This window comes from Mastomys coucha, unplaced genomic scaffold (genome assembly GCF_008632895.1).
Source record: "Mastomys coucha isolate ucsf_1 unplaced genomic scaffold, UCSF_Mcou_1 pScaffold14, whole genome shotgun sequence".
Lineage (NCBI taxonomy): Eukaryota > Metazoa > Chordata > Mammalia > Rodentia > Muridae > Mastomys > Mastomys coucha.
Genome location: NW_022196896.1, coordinates 93,322,244 through 93,322,620, shown reverse-complemented (window position 1 = coordinate 93,322,620; position 377 = coordinate 93,322,244). Strand labels below are relative to the sequence as shown.

At 42.7% G+C, this 377-nt stretch overlaps 1 protein-coding gene across 1 annotated transcript in view; it reads right to left on the bottom strand.

The window, feature by feature from the left end:
- Cps1 (carbamoyl-phosphate synthase 1) overlaps window positions 1–377 on the bottom strand; it is a 105,799-nt gene that overhangs the window by 72,290 nt on the left and 33,132 nt on the right. The window lies entirely within an intron of this gene.

Below are 377 nucleotides of genomic sequence, written 5' to 3'. Positions count from 1 at the left end.
AAAAAAAAAAGGCCTGCAAATATCTAAGAAGCCACCGCAAGATGAAAAAGCAAGAATTTCGGAAGGAAGCTCCTGTTCTCATCTTTCTGGAGTGGGGGGTTATCTGCTGCCAGTGATGGCCAGCACTGTTCCTGGGGAGGCACCTGGATGCAGGAGAGGAGTCACTCTGGAGATGCCAGCTTTGTCAGGGTAGGAATCATTGTGAGATTTGGTGGGATGGGTGCGCTTGAATTCTGAGCCAAGAGCTCATATTTTAAAAAAAGAAAGAATGGAAGAAAGAAAGAAAAGAGAAAATAAAAATTTCTAGGTTAGAAACACACTGCTCCAAGCATTCCTTTGGGTTCTTATTTTAAAAGTCACGTAAATCATGTGACCAA